The following is a 22,335-nucleotide window of genomic DNA, read 5'->3' as shown; positions in this document are numbered from 1 at the left end:
TCAAACATACCTGACACACTGGATATAATTAGGTCTAGAGTCATTTATACATGAAACATAGTAAGGTCAAAAGTGCCTGACACTTAAAACAATAATGTCAACTGTACCTGACACAATGGATACAATAGTCATAAATAGCATCTCTATTTCCTTCAGGAATTCCTGCCTCTTTAGCACCTGGTCTGCAGCCTATTATCAACCTCTCATACTCGTCAGGTTCAAACAAGTTTGGAACTTCTCCAGAGTTCAGCATGTTGTTAATATCTTCTAGAAATTCTTCTACCACAATCTGTCAGATGACAAAACTCACATATTTTTTTTCTGTCTTCATGTTGTAGTATAGCTAGCATATTAAAAAACTAGTGCGCAGTGGTGCACATGTATGATTATTGATGTTTATGGTCAATTATATTAAAATTAGTGCAAGGGAAACATTGATGACATGGCATTTGACCACTAATAAAATGTTTTGTAAGACAAGTTTTGTGGATGTCATTTTGTTGTGGCGATATTTAGAGGAGATTTCAATCTGCATTGTAAAGTAATGTTATCTAAACAAATTAAGTGGACACCCGTAAAGGCAAGACACAGATAGTCAAAGGTAATTGTACTGAGAAAGGCTTCGAGATAATGGATTGCTTTGTTTTGGAAAAAATTCCTAGAGGTTGGGAGAAGGGTTGCATTGCAAGAAAAAACAGTTTCTAAAACTAGTTAAAATGTAGATTCTATTGTTGCTAATTGAAAAAAAAAAAGAAAGTGCATAATAACTAAATATTTAATAAGACATAAGATAAGTACCATATGCATAGTATAGGCATAAAATGAATATTTGTGTATGCAATATAAAATTTTTAGGTAATTTAAATATCAAATATTTATGACTATGAAACTGATCAAATAGACATTTTACACCAATCTACTTTTATCTACAGTAGATCCAATGGCTTTTTAACCTGTCTTGAATTATCATCAAAATGAAGAAACTGCATATCCTGATCAGGGACTGCTGTTCAGTGACAATAAGGTGCACAACTATCATTCGCAAGAAAGATCACAAAAACTAGTAAATGCTCTGGCAGTTGCATGTCAAGGGTTCAGACTTACAATAAGTCTCGCCAAGACTCAAGTCTTGCACAAGAAAAAGCTTCTGCAGCAGTGGCAAGACTCTCTAATTATGTCTGGGAAAATACCAAACTGACCACAGCGACCAAAAAAGCTGCATAGTGTGAACTCTTCTTAATGGTAGTGAGAGCTGGTCAACATACATACTTCACGAGGATAGATTAAACAGTTTACCCTTGCACTGCCTGTGACACATAATGTCCTTTTCCTGCAGGGTTTGTGTCTCCCATCAGGAAGTTTTGAAATTAGCCAATACACACAATATCTAAAATATTATGACACAGAAAAAGACTAAGTTGGCTTGGACATGTCACTTGCATGCCAAATGGAAGTTTCCTAAGCCCAACCACTATGCCAAGATTATGGAGTCTTACCCAAGGGATGCCCAAGACTAACCAAGCAAGATTTGATGATCACAGGCTTCAATGAAAGTATGTGGGAGAAGAATCACCCAAGATTGGACATACTGGTACAAACATCACCCAAGATTGGACAGCGTGAAGGTAGACTGTGCATACTGGTACAAACCTCACCCAAGATTGGACAGCGTGAAGGTAGACTGTGCATACTGGTACAAACATCACCCAAGATTGGACAGCATGAAGGTAGACTGTGCATACTGGTACAAACATCACCCAAGATTGGACAGCGTGAAGGTAGACTGTGCATACTGGTACAAACATCCCCCAAGATTGGACAGCCTGAAGGTAGACTGTGCATACTGGTACAAACATCACCCAAGATTGGACAGCGTGAAGGTAGACTGTGCATACTGGTACAAACATCACCCAAGATTGGTCAGCATAAAGATAGACTGTGCATACTGGTACAAACCTCATTGAGAACAAAAGGAATGAAGCAGCTAGAGACAAAAAGATGATAAAGAAAGCTGTCCTGTCACATAGCCCTTTAACAGGTGCATTCATATACACTAACTGTGGCAAACATTGGCACTTAAGAATTGGCTTGTTTAATAACACCAGATTCTGCCCAGACTCAAGAAGAAACTAAAACCAATGACACATCTAGGCTTATCCATTGTCTTTCAAATAGAAGGAGCCATATAGTATAGTACCAGTATTAGATTTTTCAAATATTAATATGTATCACATTAGTTTGACAAACACACATGATCACACAGATATTCACATACATGCAGTTTGACAAACACATATGATCCCACAAATATTCACATACATACAGTTTGACAAACACACATGATCACACAGATATTCACATACATACAGTTTGACAAACACACATGATCACACAGATATTCACATACATACAGTTTGATGGAGGCGAACAGGCAGCAGCAAGGGTTACATCCTGTAACAGAAAAAATTGTTTGAGTCAGTGCACAAAGCTGTGTAGCAGTGCATCAGCTTTTTTTCTTTTAAAATGGACTAAAAGAGAATTTGAAAGATTATTTCATGGAATCTTGAACACAGGATTAAATATGTCCACTTTGCTGATTGTCAGTAATGGTTTCTCTGGTTTGATGATAGATTATTTTGTGAAAGCCTATATATCTCCACACCTGTACCTTCTTGGCAGCACTAAATTCTCTATATAATTCTGATAATATAACTTCTGGTAGCCCAACTTTCACTTCAGAATAGATTCAGAAACAGGACTATCATTTCAAACCAAATTTCTTAAGTGAAATAAACACTCAAAATATCTTTAAGAATGTTAAATATTAAAAGTGCTACTTGAAACTCTTTGCTGAGTGAAAATATTTGAATTAAATTGATCATCTGAACTTTTGTGTTGCAAAGCCTATTTATTCTCTTATCAAAATCTATCCCATCATTTAATGACATTAACACACACACATATATACTTTTTTTTGGGGTAAGTTTCTACAAGGCTGGAGGAGTAAAGATGATAAAGACACTTTTTAAGATTTGCAACAGGATCTGGCAGTCAAGAGACTGGCCCAAGCCCTGGTTTCAATCACTCATCATCACCCTGCTAAAAAAAAGGCTATTTGCAACTCTGTCAAAACTACCATGCCTCATAAGCCATCCCAGCAAAGTCCTGTTAAAAATTATATTATACCATCTAAAACCAATAGATGACAAAAATTTTAGTAGGACAAGCAGGTTTTAGACAAGGTCACAGCACAACAGAAAAAAAATCCTAAGCTTCAGGATACTCTGTCAAGTCTTAATAGATTTTAAGAAAGCTTTCAACATCAAAGGTTACAAAGGTACTGCAAGCATTAAAGGAAGAAAAATTACTAACTTGTGCTTTGCTGAATACATAGATGGTCTGGCAGGGACTAGCTTACTAGTTGCTCAAAGACAAGACTTCCACAGCATAGGGTGTGCAAATCAATGTTGAAAAAACACTAATTATGACTCTAATAGCCAACAGACATTAGTATTGGAGGCTTAAAGAAAGTTGACAAGTAAATTTAAATACCTAAGAGCTATTGTTTCAGATAAAGAAACCAAAACTGAACTACTGGCCAGTTCACAGGAGCACTTGGTTAACTCATAGCAATTTAGAAAGACAAAGGTATAGCCCTCCACACTTAAATCAGACTTTGGCCATGGCCACATTCTTATATGCTTGAACTGCAGAACTATAGAGGAGGATCCTGGCCATAGATATATGCTACAGAATGATCCTAATTATCACATACAAAGACTGAAACATAAACAAAAGATTAGATACTGGATCACAATGACAATCGGGCCCAGAGATGACCTGCTAACCACTGTCAATAACAGAAAACTAAAACTTTATGACCATATTCCTTTATGACCACAAGGTCTTCAGGGCTCGCAAAAAACTTTCTGCAGGGAACAGAACCAGGAAATAGAAGAGGCAGCACAGAAAGAGATAGGAAGACAACATAAAAGAATGGATGACCAGTCATTGAAAGAGATTCTATTAAAGGCAAAAAAAAAACAACCAGAGAGGAATGGAGAAAGACAGTCGACAGATCATGAGTGGTGTCCAAACAGTTAAACAGGCTAAGGGATAGGTGAATTCTTTAAATGATATTTGCAATGACAAAATTGAATACTTTTATATTTATGCCTATTTAAAACAACTTTATAGTCTCTTCACAGCTTGTCAGTCCAAGGTGGAATTAGTTTTAATGATTTCAAAATTGCAGTCAAAGAGGGTTTCCAGTATAAGCCATTCTGAATCTTTTAAAATTATTTAACATTTTATATCATGGCGAGCCAGTATATTAAGAATGCTACCCTCTAAATACAGACATGCCTACCCCCCAAGACCCAGAATGTGGAACACTCAGGTTGAAAATGTGGAATTTTGGGCCCCAATGTGGAACATAAACACGTTTATGTTTGTCAGCCATACTGTATACAATATAAATAAAACTTCAATTATATTACTTTAACAACAATACTAGTTTGCTTCTTATAAATTAGATGTAAATAGTATTTATATAATTAAAAGTAAGAAAACCTTTAATTCATAATTGTGTCCTTTGTTTTGAAATCAATAGTTCTAACTCCTATAACTATATGATGAATTCTAAAAAAAATTTATTCTAATGACCAAGACTCAAATGTTACTAGATCTATTTTTTATTTGTTACTACTAGATCTACATCTAAATCTAATGACTAGATCTAGATTATTCTAGATCTACTTGATTATCTATCCTTTCTAGGGCTCTACTCTAGTCACTCTAGATGTCTCTAGTTGTAGATCTAAAATAATTTAAGAGTCTACTAGTCTAGGCCTACATCTAATAAGTCCTCTAAGTCTAAGAACACAGATTATAATAATTATATTATAGATCTAGATTTAAATATTTATGTCTAGATCTATGGACTTATTGAGAACTAAATTGATTACATAATGATACTTAAAAATCTAGAGATCTATCACCTTCTAAGTCTATTCTATTTAGTATTTCTAGATAGATCTAGAATCTAGATTTAGTATCAAGTATCATCTAGTTATCTAGTATTATGATTATCTAGTGCTAGACCTAGAAACTAATTTAGACTATGGAATATAGATTAAGTAGATATATAGCCTTATTTACTATATTTAGGCCTTAGCCTTACACTTTACAGTATCTAAGTTAATTAATTACATTTAGGTCTAGACTCTAGAATAAAGTATTTAAAAAATAATCATTTTTCTTAGATTACTTAGAAACCTAAGAAACCAGTTGTCTGAGTTGAAGTTGAGTTAGAATACTAGAATAGATCTAGACTCTAGACCTAGTGACAATCTAGTCTAGCTAGACTAAGACTAGTACTACTAGATCTACTACTTACTTACTAGTAGTAAAAAGTAGTAGTAAGTAGTCTAGTAGACTAGTCTAGAGTTAGATCTAGAGCCATTGTGACTCATTGTCTGATTTGTCATTGTCGGGAAAAGAAAGTTTAGAAAGGGATTTGAATGGAACATTTGGGCAATTTGGCTTATTAATTACTTATTAGTACTTGCGGTCCGCACTTACTAGATTCTAAGAATTCCTCTAGTATCTAGATTCTATACCTAGACTACTAGATCTAAGTCTAGATTCTAGATCTATGGTCTATGTCTAGAATCTAGATCTAGCTCAACCATATCTAATATCTTCGTAAATTACGGGTCTGGAAAGAGATGAAAAGTAAACAATAAACACAGACCTATATATATTTTATTTTGCATTCAGTATTTTCATTTCGCACTATTAATAAATAATGAAAAATCGGCGATTTTTGTGTGTGTGTGTGTGTCGGAATTCAGACTTGGCGGAACAAAAAATCGTGAATGTGGAACGGCGGAACATGTGAGCTTTTTTGATGCTTTTGCGGGACGGTCCCGCATAATATATTTAAAATATATAAAGGGTAAAAAAAAGTGGTCCACATTGCAAGACTCTCCCCATTGTTCTTTGGCTGTTGTTATCATGCCAGGTACATCAGTTTACAAGAATCGATTACAAGGTCGCCACACTTTGTCATCAGTGTATATAAAAACAATGAGATGCCCCTGTACATTAGAGAACTGATTACTCCATAAGTCCCCCAGAGAGCCCTACGCTCAATGGACTCAACGCTTTTAGTGGTGCCATGTTTCTCCCTCAAAAGCTACGGTCTGCGGGCTTTTTCAGTGCACGGACCCAAGGTTTGGAACACACTCCCCATTGATCTCAGACAGACAACATGCTATACCACTTTTAAGAAGGATATTAAGACCTACTTGTTTAAAACTTTTTTAAATTAGTTTTTTATTTCTATTGTCGTGTTTGTGTTTGTAATGTTATTACAGCGCCTTGAGCCTACATTTTGTTTGTTAACAGCGCTTTATAAATAAAACTATTATTATTATCAGTTTAATCAAAAATCTTCAACTCATACACATGCACTCAAACAGTAAACATTTTGTTATCCCTTATGAAAAAAAAAACGTTCGTAATTATTTTTAGCACCTGAATTTCTTTCCAGGTCATTGTTTCTCTGTCATATAAACCATCAAAGTCTAGATACTGTCGTAAAAGTTCAATAGGTGGCTGAGAGCCGTACGTGTCCAGTTTGGGCATGTTGAGATCGTCAATAAATATGACCACTTGTTTACCTTGAGGTGCACCTGTACACAGAGAAAAGCATGACAGAAGGACATTGGTATGAATAATGAACATTGATCAAAGTTTTGAGGAATTAAGATGTAAGTCTACTGGTACTTTTCAAGAGTTGTATGTTACTACTATGGTCTTGTATGTCAGCCATTAAGGATAGGATGGCTGCATGGTCATGTGATTTTCGCACTGGACTATCGTTCAGATTTATCAATAGTCCAGGGTTCAAACCCTGCCCGCTCCCATCCCCCTCATCCTGCAGGAGGTTTGGACTAGGAAATAATTATCTTCAACTCTAAAAGAACATTCAAAACATGTAAAACATTTTACAAATATGTAAGTAAAGGCGGGGCTTTAAGTCAAAAGGGCAGGTCGTCACAAATCCTCAAAAAAACATAATCTGATGCGCTATCGAAAATGTAAGACTACAGTTGAGATGCTTATAGAAACATGTATAAATGATGGTCAATTATAGCCCCTGCCGCTTCTTTGTTCCCAACCTACATCTATTGGACTGTATTGTTTTTTTAATTGTTCTAAAAGTGGAGTTCAATTTTCTGAAATTTTGTAATTAAACATTAATACTACTGAAACATTAGGTCAGTTTTAGACTATAATGTCACCATGCATTAGTTAAACATTGAAATTGTTCTTATTCTTAATTTCAATCAATCAAAAAGTTAGTTAATTTAATGTATTAAAAATTGCTCTAGGACATGTTGACCCCCAATCATGATGAAGCATGTGGGAAATATTAAAAGTACAATTAGGCTGCAAGCAGATACCATGTCACTATGCTGTCATTACTCTGAACTACCCAACAGCACAATGTTATGTACAAAACAAAACTACAGTTGATGTGTGGAAAGCAAACAAGAAAAAAGAAATGCAGGTTAAATTAAGACCTGACAAGTTTTCTTGAAAGAACTTGAAAAAAACATTTAATGGTGCAAATGATCACTGCCTCAGAAACATTTCATGAGTTTACTAGGTAGACCTGAGAGAATCAGGAAAAAAATAACTAAAACTACACAAAGCATAGACTAAAAATCAGCTTGCTGAGTTCATTGGGTCAGGGCATTATAAAAAGAAATGCCAAAGCTGAAAGGGAAAAAAAATTGTTGTAGCTGCTATTGGAACTGTCCAAAACAGGATATAAAAACCACTCTTTCACCACCAGCAGGTATATTGAAAGGACAAAGTCTATTTTTCATACTGCTTTTAGCCACAACCATGATCCAATTATGGTGATTTGTGTGTGGGTGATTTGTTACCCCAAGCCATGTAACTTTAAAAAAAAAAGAAAAAAAAAAGAAATGTAGCCTATTTTGTTTGTTCTACTAATTGTTTGAATGCATTTGTTGCAATGTGTGAAGTGTGTTACTTATACATAGATGTAACCCATCCAGACATCATTTGTTAAACAGATGTAACCCATCCAGACATCATTTGTTAAACAGATGTAACCCATCCAGACAATCATTTGGGTCAGGGAACCACTCTAGATCCTTAAAGCATAGCTGGCAAAGCGTATCAAGTGAACATAACTTTTTTTTATATGTGTTTCAAACATTTAAGATGTTATAGAACTATATGTGTGTTAGTCATTAAAGACATATATGTTAGTTTTTAAAAGATTTTTGTTGGTCATTAGAGAAGTGCATATTAGCAGTTGAACACAAAATGTTTGTTAGTAGTTGAGGAAGAACATGATCTCTTTCTCAACTTGCGCTCTTCATGTAAATTTTTTTTTTTGCAATAAGCCCCTGTCGATTCTTTTTGCACATAAGATCAAAACAGTAGCCTATATAGCCTGCAAACCTTGACTCAATTGGTAGGGTTTTGAAAATATAGAAAATTATTTTATTTTAAGTAATCAATTTTTAGCATAAAATGATATTTAATTTTATAATTACTGAAATTAATTTTAGTACTAAAAATATCTTGAGAGAGTAAATAAAGAAATTAATAAGTCAGGATATTAACCAAAAAGACATACAAAAAAACAACAAAAAAAAACTGAGATCAGACATTTAGTTTAAAACATAAGACTGTATAAGAAGTTAAAATGTTACAGTTATAGACAAAAAAATAAATTTACCAATAACATTTTTTTTTCGTTTCTCCAACTTCCCTTCAATAATTTCTTGAGTTCTTCCGCTGCTGGTTTGTGCAGAAAAGTTAATGTAAACTGGTACGTAGTTCATTCTCTCAGAGATGCGGTCAAGTAAATCTCTTACTATCACAGACTAGAACAGGTTGGAGGAGACAATATATTCATTCTTTCAGATATGCTGGAGAGACTATTGAAATTGTGCAAAACTTTAAATACCTTGGTACTATCCTAGACAATAAACTAAATTTTACTGCAAATACTGATTATATCAGCAAAAAAGGGCAGCAAAGATTACGACTACTAAGAAAACTGTCCTCGTTTAATGTTAGCGAAAAGGCCTTGGCTATGTTTTATCACGCTCACATCTGCAATGTTTTCAGTTTCAATATCACTGCCTGGTATAAGAATCTGAGCATTAAAAATAGGAATAAACTTAATAGAATCCTCAATGCTGCTGGCAAAATCATTGGCAAAAAACAAACCCCATTTGGGCAATTGTTTGAGACAAACATCTATAAAAAAGCTAACAAGATCCTTGAAATAAAGAATCACCCTTTGTGTCAGGATTTTGTGATTTTACCATCACAAAAGAGATACAAGACACCGATAGCAAAGACAAACAGACACAAACACTCTTTTGTTCCCCTGGCAATCAAATCATTAAATAAGAACAATCTGGTACAAACTTTGTCACATGTAAATTATGAGTGAGTCTGGTGTGAATGTACACTTTGGTTTCTTATAGTTATAGTGTTTTTTGTTTGGTAATGCACAAATTGTAAGACAAATTTCCTTACGGATAATAAAGATTATTATTATTATTATTATGCAGTCAATTATTTCAATTACACAAACATTAACCAATCAAGAAATATTCAGAAGTTGCAACAATTTTTTTTAATTTATAGTTTAAACAATAACATTAAACCAACATCTTATAATCATATCTTTAATGAAGGTAAATTGGTAAACTAATTTCATACTACCTTGCCCACGCCTGTCCCTCCTATAAAGAGCACTGGTTTTTGAACAGAAAGTAACCTCTCTAGGAAGTAGCCATAACGTGCTGTGTCCACAGTGGGCACCATCATTTTAAAAAATGAAATGGATTTGTCAAATCGAAAGGATGAGACAAGACGCTCCCACAGATCCATTCTCTTTGAATCCACCTCAATGTAATAGCTCCATAAAGGATATGTTCCTGGCAGCTGAAAGGTTTATTAATAATAGAGAAACACTCCATCTTGCAAATAAATTCAATGCACATAACTTTAGTATTGTTTTTAAGGACAACATAACATCAAATTTAAACAGAACATGTCAATAGTACTTCAGCAGTGCATCTAGAATGCACTACATCTAGACTTCTTTCCAGCTACTAGATTACTCACTGAAGTAAGCTATAAGCAAGCACCAGTATTCAAAATGCACTCAAGACTCACCCGTCTCTGTATCCAATCACAAAAACTATTTTTTATGCTTATAAAGAAGAGTCCTTGGTGTATGTTTTGTTAATTGTTTTCTACTATCACTACCAATGTAGTCTTTTACTAGATGGGTCTAGTTTTAAATAAAGTCAATAGGTTTAGTGAGTAGAAGAAATATACCCAGTTCTTTAAGGTCCAAATTTGTTGTTATATTATCCAACAATGAAATCAACTCTGAGCCCGTTCAGCACTAAATTGCCTATGATGTATAAATAGAATATCTGATTGAAACTATCAACACATAATATTGTTTCAGTTACCTTGGCATCTTGATTTTCATCAAATTGTTGTCGTATAAACAGATCAAAAGCATCTCTGTACTCATCATTGAGGTTACCCCCAAGAGCCCAAAGGTAACAAAACACAAAGATCTGGCACAGAAATCGAAACATCTTGGAGGATTCTAGTGACCAGTCAAATTGACCAAGCTTGTAGAAGAAAATGGCTTCAAGCAACTTACAAAATGAGTTTATTTTGCTGATATCTACCTGGAAAATAAGAGTACAGATCTAAATGTCGAGAATTCTTAAGTCTACATTGAAACTAATTTGTTCTTACTGGTATGGATATAGTTGATATTGAATATGTTTAATTATTGATTGTTGTTAACTTTCTATGTATAGACCTAAGAAACAAGGTCATTGTACAACAAAAGGACATAATGTGGATAGATGACTATATATTTTTTTTAAATGCTAGCTTAGCAGATCATGTCCTTTTGATGGATTCCTTATTAAACTCTGCTTATGTTAACACCAGGAAAAAGGTCTGAAAGTATGGCCTGCAAAACATTATAAACCACTCAGTGAACAAGTTTCATAACTATTTCTTAATACTTTTTTTTTATTCCACCCAAAAATATAATTTTTTAAAAATTTAGATTTATCTATAAGAAATATTCTGGTTAATGCTTGTGATAAAACCATAACAAAAACTTTCCACAAATGAATTGATAATTCATAGATAACAATATGTTTGTCTAAAAACTAATTAAAAGCTCAAGCTCCATGTAAGTAAATACACATTATTAACATGCAATATGAGTGATTATTTAGATTATGGCACAATAATAATTTACAGTTTTTACTATTGTATGGTTCAGTAAGCTTATAATCAGAAGTAGGGCCTACATGAATAGATGTAGTGATTTATTAATCAACAGAGTGATTTATCACTTCATCAAATGGTTCACATTTATTACAAGGCTGAACACTGTGGTTTTTACTTCATCTTTCTATTGTTTTGACATTTGTTAGAAGAGTTTATATATATAGCTGTTAGTTCTTCTTCTTCTTCATCGTTCTCATTGTTAAGTTGGAGTGTTCATATGACTAGACCAATACATGAGATGACTGCGCAGTGGTTTCCAAATCAGGGAGCTCTCCATATAGTTTTCTTTCTATTGGGGTGATTTGGGGCCAATTTCTTATACAGGCCTCTTGGTAAAGAGAGCAGTTTTGGAGGACGTGGTCTGCATTTTCTGGTGATACTCCACATGGGCAGATTTTACTGGTTCCAATTTTGAGCTTCTGGAACATGTGTTGAGCTTCTGGAACATGTGTTGTCGCATTCTGTTGTGTCCGGTCCTGAGTCGAAAGATTAGGCGTTGGTCTTGTCGGGATAGCTTATAGTAAGCGTCATCTTTCTTGTGATTTGGATGGGAGCTCGTCCATTTCTCATTTATTTTATCTACAATTAATTTCTTCATTTCTTCTGGATAGAGTGCAGAGTTTACTTGTAAGTTTGTTCTCCCACTCTTGGCGAGTGTGTCAGCCTTCTCATTTCCTGCTAGCTGTTAGTCTTTTATAACAGTTCAAAGCATAAACAAATAATAGTAATACTTATACTAATAATAATAATAAATGAAAAAGTAAAAACCGAGTTACTTGAAACAGTTTAGCATCATTGAACAAAAACTTTGGAAGATTGCTATCACGAAGCGCTCGAATCAGAACTACATCTTCCGGTTTGTCAGGATTCTGTCTTTTTAAACTGCCAGCCATAACCAGGACAGATTTAACAGCTCGCATACCTAAAACAAAAATGTGTACATTATCATAAATTTGCTTTTTACCTAAATGAAACATATAAGCACATTTTATTTGAGTGTGTACATGTCTTTAGCTTTAGGATATAATTATTCAGGAGTGTCTACTATTTTCTAGGACATTATTATTTATGAGTGTGTACTTTTTTTCTAGGAAATACTTATTTAAGAATGTGGGAAGCGTGGTCGAGAGGCCAAGTGCGCTTGAACTTGGCTTGGCTTGGCTACCTAGAAGGGGGCTCGAGGTTCGACACCCGACTCGGGCAGAGTTGTGTTTACTGAGCGCCTAAAGGCAGCACGGAAAACCAACTCCTAGATACCCCCTCCCCCCCACCGGTCCACAAATGAGATTGGACCAAAAGCACTCTGAGCATGCTATAAGCAAGAAAGTATCGCTATATAAAAGCTATAATAATAATAATAATGTGTCAAGGTTATTACCAAAGTCATAATGATCTTGTTGCGAGAGTTGTTCACTACACAGTTTGTACATTTGAACCATTTTCTTGGCTAATGTTCTGGAGGACTCAAATCCTTCTGAGTACAAGATAACTTCAGCAATCAGACCTAAAACAAAAGAAGCAATAAAATATGTCCAGATTTATCTACAAGGAGTCACTTTGTATCGGAGTGACAATAAACTACATATAAACTTCATCTGTAAGTTTATTATATATCATTTTTATCAACACTGATGGCCTTAATGGAAAAAGCTTCATTGGTCTTACAGCAGAAAATGTATCAATACTGAAATGAGATGAAAAGAATTAGCCCAAGTTGAATAGAGAGACAATGTTAAACTGTGAACGCTACACTTAATAAACAACGCCAACACTATAACGCCAGATTCATGAGTGAATTTATTTACACACTATGGTAACACACATGACACATAACATTCCAACATTCAGTCCCTTAGTCAAGGGGAATCATTCAAGCTACTCATATAAACAATGTCAACAGACAATATAGCATATCTAGCATAAGATCCAAGCCATCTCAAATGACAGAGGCTGAGAAAGAAATTGCATGTGATACCAGAGATAAAAGTAATAAAACATTCAAAAGGATCACTCAACTTTAAACTGGTTCATAGGTTTAGGTTCTATTTTTGTTGTCTTATAAATTAAATACAGAAATAAATCTCCGCAGGAGTCAAACTTTGGCCCGAACCATGCAAAGTACAAGACAATACAAGACAATGGCCTGCTCTGCACAATGAACAGTTTGTTCAAGCCTCCATGACAGGCATCACATGTACTTGCAGATTTGGGCCTTTTGGGATTTTTCTAAACACTTAGCCATTGTGTACTTGTGGCTTTTGAATACTACTAAGGAAAAGACCTTCTAGATGTTTCATCCTCTTACCATAATCTGGTACCATCATTGATATAGGTCTAAACAAAGCCTGTAAATTATCAGGTAATTCTGTCCGTCCAGCGTAACCAGGATTCATAGTGATGAAGGCTGCACATGTATGAACCAGTTTGATCTCACGCCCTTCAAACATGAACCTATTGAGCTATAGAGGGAGACAACATAGAAAACTTTGTTCTTACCAGTCTAGTAATCTAAAGAGAGAGACAATTTTTTTTATTGTTTCTAACACCAATCAGGTTAACCAATTTCATTAACAAATCTCCTTGACCATAACCTACATGGAAACATACATGCACTACATGCAATTACCAAGCTTCTATCTAAGGATTTTAAAACTTAGAATAAACGCACCCACCTCTCAAACCATCACTAAAACAGAGGTAATGATAATGAATAGTCAACAGTAAATTGGAAATAATGATTATGACGATCTCAGGAATATATTAATATATGGTGTGGTGTAAAAAAGAAAATATATGAAAGTTTTAAATTGCAACATTAGAAAATACAAAAAACTGCTTGACACATAGAATTTGGAAAAATAAGTAAAACAAAAACACTGCCCATGATGAAATATTGATGTGTTATTCTGATGAAATATTGGTGTGTTCATTTGATGAAATATTGGTGTGTTATTCTGATGAAATATTGGTGTGTTATTCTGATGAAATATTGGTGTGTTCATCTAATGAAATATTGGTGTGTTATTCTAATGAAATATTGGTGTGTTATTCTGATGAAATATTGGTGTGTTCATTTGATGAAATATTGGTGTGTTATTCTAATGAAATATTGGTGTGTTATTCTGATGAAATATTGGTGTGTTCATTTGATGAAATATTGGTGTGTTCATTTGATGAAATATTGGTGTGTTATTCTGATGAAATATTGGTGTGTTCATTTGATGAAATATTGGTGTGTTATTCTGATGAAATATTGGTGTGTTATTCTGATGAAATATTGGTGTGTTCATTTGATGAAATATTGGTGTGTTATTCTGATGAAATATTGGTGTGTTATTCTGATGAAATATTGGTGTGTTCATTTGATGAAATATTGGTGTGTTATTCTGATGAAATATTGGTGTGTTATTCTGATGAAATATTGGTGTGTTTCTGATGAAATATTGGTGTGTTATTCTGATGAAATATTGGTGTGTTATTCTGATGAAATATTGGTGTGTTATTCTGATGAAATATTGGTGTGTTATTCTGATGAAATATTGGTGTGTTATTCTGATGAAATAGTGTGTTATTCTGATGAAATATTGGTGTGTTATTCTGATGAAATAGTGTGTTATTCTGATGAAATATTGGTGTGTTATTCTGATAAACTCTTTGAAAGATTGATTTTGTTTCGCTTTTTAAACCAGAGTTGCTGATTTATTCACATTTACATACACACTTGTATCTACTGATTATAATATGGAAAGTTTGCAGTAGTATTTAGTATAAAAATTCCAATCCCATTATTCAAAATCTACAACTTAGAGAAGTCTATAGACTTGTGAGGAGCAGAATAAGTTGAATAAGATTATAGGAATGAGGCACATTTTCTCACACTGATCTTTGTATTTTATAATGAAGGACTTATTGGAGTTTATATGGTGTCTTTATTTACTGTGCCTTGTACAAATGAAGTTATTTATTTCTTAGTCTGCAACACTTTTCATAAATAATACTGCCAAAAAAACTAAGCCTAACGATGTTCGCCACTTTTTCTAGAGAACAATGTTTTAGTCTGATTAATTACATTGATTGTTTAACTCCCTTTCCATATAATATTTAAACAAAAACACTCTTCTTTTAGTAGGCAATAATGGAGATTAATAAAGGACTAGATTGAAACACTAGAGGCAAGCATGTAGGCCTTGAGTTTCATGTCAAAAAAACAAACAAACATGTAGTCCTTGAGTTTTACGCCAAAAACAAACAACAAAAAACATGTAGGCCTTGAGTTTCATGCCGAAATATAATCTAATAAAGGTAAACTTTCATCTGGGTCGTTAGACCTAATAAAAACACGAGAAATCTTCATTCAGAAACCTAGAACCTAAGTATTTACTTTCATGCACAATGTTCGATATGAAAATATTATTTTCTCATTAGATTCCTTTGCTAATAATTTTTTTTGTCTTTATTACAGCTTATTCTATATTATGATAACCAGATCTAAGTAATTACATTTTGATAAAAGTCACTTTATCTTGATTAGTCATTATTTTATTTATTTTCAGGTAACACTTTTTAATCGACACTTTCTTTGGTGGTAAGACATGCTTCATATTTGCTGCTTTAGCTTCATGCCTATGTTACTTTTGAATCCTGCCTTATCTACTTTTGATTCCTACCTTAGCTACTTTGGCATTTCTGATAGTAATAAGTTGTTGAGCAATAACAGATAAAACTTCAATATTGATTCGGTTGAACTCATCAAAACAGCACCAGGCCCCTGACTGTGCTAGCCCAGAGAAGAATCCTCCCATCATCTGGAAGAATACAATGGAAATTGAAACTATCAGTTATGTTAAAATAACATAAAATTTTAACATCTAATAATTGCTCAATAAAACAGTATTTAATATAGCTGAAGAAGTCAAACTATAGAGCAATCATTATCATCATTGACAGACCTCTGTCCTAAGATGACTATGGCTATCCCATAGAGCCTTCCTTGTTGGGGCTATAGTGCCCATGCATACTATGTAGAACCTGGTAGTTCCAGTCTTTTCCATTTAACTGGCTAGGTCAGCTGAGATCATTGCTACATCATTGCTGCTACATGGCTGTTCAATGAATGTCTCTCTACCACTTCTCTACACATGGTGAAGTCTAGATCTATGTCCATGTCTTCCCAAGCATTTATATGCTCTTCTATTCATATTGTTACAATCTCTCCTCTACTGCCCAGGCTCTCTTCAAACTGCACCACACGACACAACGAACTCAAAGAACCTCACAACTCATCAGGGCTCCAAAGTAACAGTAGCAATTTAATTTCAAATACATTACAAATACTGTACGGTTGGCAACAACATCACACTAACTCGTCTGGTCACATTGCGAGGTAACGTGAAGTCCAGTCTTTCTAACACACTCGCTCTTATATAGAGTCTCTACTGGCCTTCTAGAATGGGATGGAACGTTCTTGGCCACTCAGAATGATCACAATCGCCATGACTTGCGTGCGTAATATTTACACACAGGTCGTTGCCGAACTGGCGTGTACTGTCACTGGTCACAGTTGACCGCTCATCCTGCGCTGGACTGTGGCGATTTGAGTAGGCTAAAAACACACAGCACTACCCCCAACTGTGTCACCACCAGGTTTACAACAATATGATTTGATGCATTCTGAAAGCTTCATTTGTACATGATGATCACACCTTTATCATCAAGATAGTTAAGCAACTATTTTCTATTTAAAAGTAGGGATCACCACAAAGGTTTTTTTTCCTTTTGATCACATCCACTTGGCAGAGGTGGGGGCTTGTTTCACATACATTGACCATGTTTTGTACTCAAAACTTTGTACTCAAAACGCATGTATTGTAGACTTGCATCTTTTTGGGGTGAGTTTTAGTTTTATCAGACTTGTGAGCCTAGTCTAATGAAAATGGAAGCAGCCTTCCCTTCCAATAGCATATTAAGGATTACATGAAGTTTAGAACACTAGAGCATCGCCAATAAAAACACACACAAAAAAAAAATATATAAATCAAGAGAGGATTAATTTATTTCTGGTATAGAATCTTAAAATATATTGTGTTAATATAATTATCTAAGTCACTGAGCCTTGTGGAGTCTTATGTCATTCAGTTCTGTAGTGTTTATGTCACCCAGTCTCATCAGTCACAACAATATGTAAGCCATTAGCCATGGTGTTTTTCAATGAAAGTAAGCCTCATTATACCATTTAGCTATGGTTTGTCTGCCCCTCAGCCATGGTGTCTCTGCCTAAAGGCAGCACGGAAAACCAACTCCTAGATACCCCCTCCCCCCACAAATGAGATTGGACCAAAAGCGCTCTGAGCATGCTATAAGCATGAAAGTAGCGCTATATAAAAGCTATAATAATAATAATAATAAGTCAATGAACAATTTGAACTAAATATTCAATATTCACTAATTCAAATAAAGTCTTTATAAAAGAAACATAATTATATTTAAGGTCCTAATCACCTTATAATCCAAGCTGTCTGAACAATTAAACACTACACACCATATAGCCAAAGCTTTAGCCAAATCTTTAGTTGTTTCAGTCTTTCCAGTACCAGCTGGACCTGCAGGTGCTCCACCTAGATCAAGTTGTAGGGCTCCCATAAGGCAGAGATAGCATCTGTCCTATGAATGAGCAATGTGGCATGAATAGAAAACTAAAGATAGAGATGGTTGCTGTTTTAATGCATTAACTAGAAAGATGATACTTATCCTTCTAGGAGGGAAAAAGAATTTTGTCAATGTCTCAATGATTGTGATTGTAACTATTTGTCAAAAAGTAATATCTGGCATCACTTGCAGACTTTGAGCTCCCATTCTACTAGATTACTAATGAATAAGGTACTAATATGTTAATCATAAAATCTTCAGGCTAGTTAAGCAACTGAGAATTTACAATTTAAAAGTAGGGATCTACACAAAAGTGGTAGCTGTTTTTTTTTTAAACTAAAAGCATTGCTATTAAGTTTAAAACTAAAAAATTTATTAGCAATTAATTCTGTTGTGTTCAGTAAATTTGTTAAACGTGTTTGCCCAGTTAATAATCATTGATGTAATAGATATGTCAACTTAGCTATTCAAATATTTTATCTTTTTAATTCAATAGAAATATCCACTTGAATCCTCAAATAGTCAGCTAGGCATGTTCTGAAAATAAGTCAGGTCATGTCATATTATTCAAATGTTTTATCCTGACATTAATTCAAATGTTTTATCCTATCAATTGATCAAACCAATATGCCTGTCACTTGGAAAAATATAAATAGTCCAACGATACCCATATCAATAAACTTACAGTCAGAGGTGTAATCACTAGTCTAGGACAGGCTCCAAGGTACTCATAGCCATAGGTGTAGACAGCTATTGACATGCAGACAACACAGTTGTCCACTTCCATATTCCAATAATATCTGAGTTGTTTTTGCCAGTCAAAACTTAAAAGTTCTGATACCTGTTAACACAAGTTTTGTAGTTTCCTCATTTAACAAACAAATGAAAGAATCCCAAGGAGATTGAAATGGAATAAGACACAGACTGAATTCGCAAAGACTTAGTAGATCAAAAGAAATGCCACACCAAAAAAAACTTGGCTAAAGAGATTTTAAAACTGCCAGCAGCTACAACTTACAACTAGACATATTTATAAGATATATCTCCTGTAGATTGTAAATGTTTCCAATGCACAAGCAATGTTGCTATTCACATACAGAGAGAAAAATATTTTTGTTTTTTGTTCCTAGCATTATACTGAACCCAGAAAGATTTTTTATTTACATTCAGATGATAATGACATGGACCTAAAATGACTAAAATGAGTCCTATAGTTACACCATAACCAAAACTATTCTTTCTTTTTAAAAACAATTTTTTTTCCCCAAAACACAGTTTGTAAAAGAGAAAGAATGAAACTGTATCTTGTGATTTTTCTTTTCTTTCTTTTTAAATAGAAGATTTTGTATTTATTTAAATGTTGTTTTTTTTTACTATTAAGTCTTGAGTGCTGGCAATCAAATCATTAAATAAGAACAATCTGGTATAAACTTTGTCACATGTAAATTATGAGTGAGTCTGGTGTGAATGAACATTTTGGTTTCTTATAGTTATAATGTTTTTTGTTTGGTGTAATGCACAAATTGTAAGACAAATTTCCATACGGATAATAAAGATTATTATTATTATTATTATAATTAACCACATTTGGGACATTCATGATTTTGTCATTTTTACAATGGATTACCATTTCAAAATTCCATTTGACTGATTAAATTTGTAAAGCTTTGATTTATTCACAGGCATACTATTTTTAACAAGATTTTAAAGCTTTTGGTCATCTCAGGGCTGCATGTGAAGCAGCGCATTAATGCACATTTCACAAGTCATCTTTTAAGAATTGTTCTTGGTCTTTGTTGAATGAAGCAATATGCATTTATGAATGATGTCAAACAATGTGATTAAGCCATCAAATGGAATTTAATTATATTAGGAAGATTAAAAAGTTTAATGTCTAAAATGTCTGACCTGTTTTTTCACCATTTCTGAAATTATGTCCCGTGCATGAACATTGATTGTAATAAGAGCGCAGAGTGTAGCTCGAGCCAGTTTAGGAAGTTCTCCTCTCACTGCCCCAGCTAGAAGATTTAACTCCTGTTGATAGATTGATAGAAAGTCACTTTGAAATTACTGATACATTTTAAATGCTGATACATAATGGTAGAAAAGATAAGTTTTGTGAAATATAAAATCAAATAAAAATTTTTTACTGTAAAGCTTCTTTGTTCAAAGTCCCTCATTCCCCTGATTACTGTTCGAGAGTCTCTAAGAATAGCTGTGACATCACGGGTCCACATCATTTGACATATAGTTAGAACAACCTAAATACAAATTTGATATTCAATTAAGAGCAATACTAAAATGGGTTAGCTCTGTTATATACAAAAGTCTGAGGTCAATATGAGATTAATTATCTTACTTGTCTTTGTTTGTTCTTTTCTTGACAGTCTTATAACTTAGCCCAGTCGCCTAATAGCTTGTCCTAATAACTTATAACTTAGCACAGTCAACTAATAGCTCGTCCTAATAACTTATAACTTAGCCCAGTCATCTAATAGCTTGTCCTAATAACTTATAACTTAGCCCAGTCACTTAATAGCTTGTCCTAATAACTTATAACTTAGCCCAGTCACCTAATAGCTTGTCCAAATAATGAAACATTTATTCTGCTTTTCTATAATTTGAATTGCTAGTACCTATATTCTTCTACGTGTTTATAATTTCACAAATTAAATTTGTTCTAACAGTCGATTATTTGTCCAAATAGTTAATTATGTGTCTTTGTACTCTATTATTTAATGTACCAACATCTAGTGTCCTATTAATTTATAATTAGCCCTCCTAGTTTATAATTTGTCCTTTATGTCAAAGATTTTTCTGAGAATCAATACTTTTTGTTATTGCTTTCATGTTTATTGCATGCTCAATGTACTATGGTCCAATCTCTTTTGTGGACCAGTGGAGAGGGGGGGGGGGGCATAGAAACAAGTTTCCCTCCTGCTTTTATGCACTCAGCAAACATAGCTCTGCTTAAGTCCAGATTCAAACTTGAGTCCCCATTGATTGGTGGCCAAGCCATAGCTCAGTGGTTTTGGCCTCTCAGCCAAACATCACACCAATTTTGTCCAACTGCTTTTGATTTGTTTTAAATGTATCAGACATTTTTTCCAAAATGAAGATTATTAGTTAAAGCCTAAACTTAAATTCCTGCAGCATGGCAGAGACAGAACAAAGGTGTCTTTAATGGTAGTGTAACTAACTGTCAAGTTAAAAAATGTTGAACTTCTCTTGATAAACTAGACAAAGCTGTGAAACCTAAAAAATATCTTATTTTATAGCATAGATTAAAAAAAGGGCATTCTATTATATAGACATAATAAAAAAAATTGTTTTCAAAAGAATAGTAATAGTACCCATCATTTCTGCATTCAAACTAATTGAATGGAGAAATTCTAATACTTTTCTCAAGCTAACACCAAATAAAATGACATACAAAAGTTATTTACTTACTTGTGAAGCATTAGACATAATCCAAGAAAGAAATGACATTGTCTCATAGTCTATGATTGACTTTTTGCACAATCGTCGTATGCTGGCAAACATGGCTTCTTCCACTTTTCCAAGCCAATCTTCGACATTACCTCTTGCCTTCAAGCCCTATAAAAAAAAATGAATTGTAGGTAAAAAAAAAAAGATTTGTTCCATAATGTAGACTATTTCCATAATTTGGGGTAAACATTTCTTCTTTTCGTTAGACTCTGCTTTGTTGAGTCATTGACAAAGTTTGATTTTGAAGCCACAACCTCAATTTATTCTCATTGTTATTGTCCCTAATACCAATATTAGTAGGCCTATAGTTGCATTTAGTAGAAAGAAAATATAATGTTTAAGGTCACAATCACATTACATTTTACAATGACAAAACATAACTCTCAATTTTTTGTTAAGTAGTTCTTTACAGAGTCCATAATAAAATGTATTTAATGGCAATGTCTTTGATTCTGAAGATTCAGGGTGAACACAGTGGTTCTCATGACTTTGCAAACCCAATATTGACCTGCATATTTTGCCAAATCTAATGCAGACAAAGCCTGGGTTTATTTAAGTTTTCTTTTTGTCTTCTGCACCTGTCTTTGGCCACATTATTAAATATAAAGCTAATCAGTTTCTGTAACAGATCTATGTTTTAATAAAAAGTATGTGTAATTCCTAAGCCATAAAATCCTAAACAAAAAAAAAAGAAGCTACTTACTTTGCCCAATCCAATTTTCTCTCCTTCTGGTGATATCATGCTTAATATGTCATTTGTAAATTGAATCTCCTCCTCTGCAATTAAAAAATAAATTATAT

The 22,335-nt window shown here is 33.8% G+C and overlaps 1 pseudogene; it reads right to left on the bottom strand.

The window, feature by feature from the left end:
- LOC106058602 (dynein axonemal heavy chain 6-like) overlaps positions 1 to 22,335 on the bottom strand; it is an 89,057-nt pseudogene that overhangs the window by 51,178 nt on the left and 15,544 nt on the right.

Source organism: Biomphalaria glabrata, chromosome 12 (genome assembly GCF_947242115.1).
Source record: "Biomphalaria glabrata chromosome 12, xgBioGlab47.1, whole genome shotgun sequence".
Taxonomy (NCBI): Eukaryota; Metazoa; Mollusca; class Gastropoda; family Planorbidae; genus Biomphalaria; species Biomphalaria glabrata.
The sequence above is the reverse complement of the archived record's forward strand: the minus strand, read 5'-3'. Positions and strand labels throughout refer to the sequence as shown.